This window comes from Morone saxatilis, unplaced genomic scaffold (genome assembly GCF_004916995.1).
Source record: "Morone saxatilis isolate NCDOM2014 unplaced genomic scaffold, NCSU_SB_2.0 Contig16, whole genome shotgun sequence".
In the NCBI taxonomy this organism is placed as follows: domain Eukaryota; kingdom Metazoa; phylum Chordata; class Actinopteri; family Moronidae; genus Morone; species Morone saxatilis.
This window is the reverse complement of record NW_023339718.1, coordinates 875,853-876,255: the sequence shown is the minus strand read 5'-3', so window position 1 is coordinate 876,255 and position 403 is coordinate 875,853.

The following is a 403-nucleotide window of genomic DNA, read 5'->3' as shown; positions in this document are numbered from 1 at the left end:
CCTGTTGTTCATACTGTTGTGAAGTATTTTAAGGTTTATTGGAAAACACTAAACTCAATTACCGGTTTTAATTTGTATGAAAAAGCACCTGAAGGGGTATGAATAAGGACTGGGAGCTAAACTGAATTGCTGCTGGCACCTGTCAGCCGTTGTCTACTACACTGGCTCTTCTTCCATCCAGACCAACAAGATTTTTAAAAATAAGGGGTCACCAAGAAGGTGGACACCATCTTTGAGGAGAAGGACTGCGAGAAGGTCAAATTGTGGTAAAACAGCAGAAAAAAAATTATGTCTTGTCAGCATCTGACATGCTGTCATTCAGAATGGGCATGTCTTTGAAAAGCCACTCTTTCCCCAAGTGCCTCCACACCCCCTCCGCTGACAAAAACAAGTGGCTGAAGTC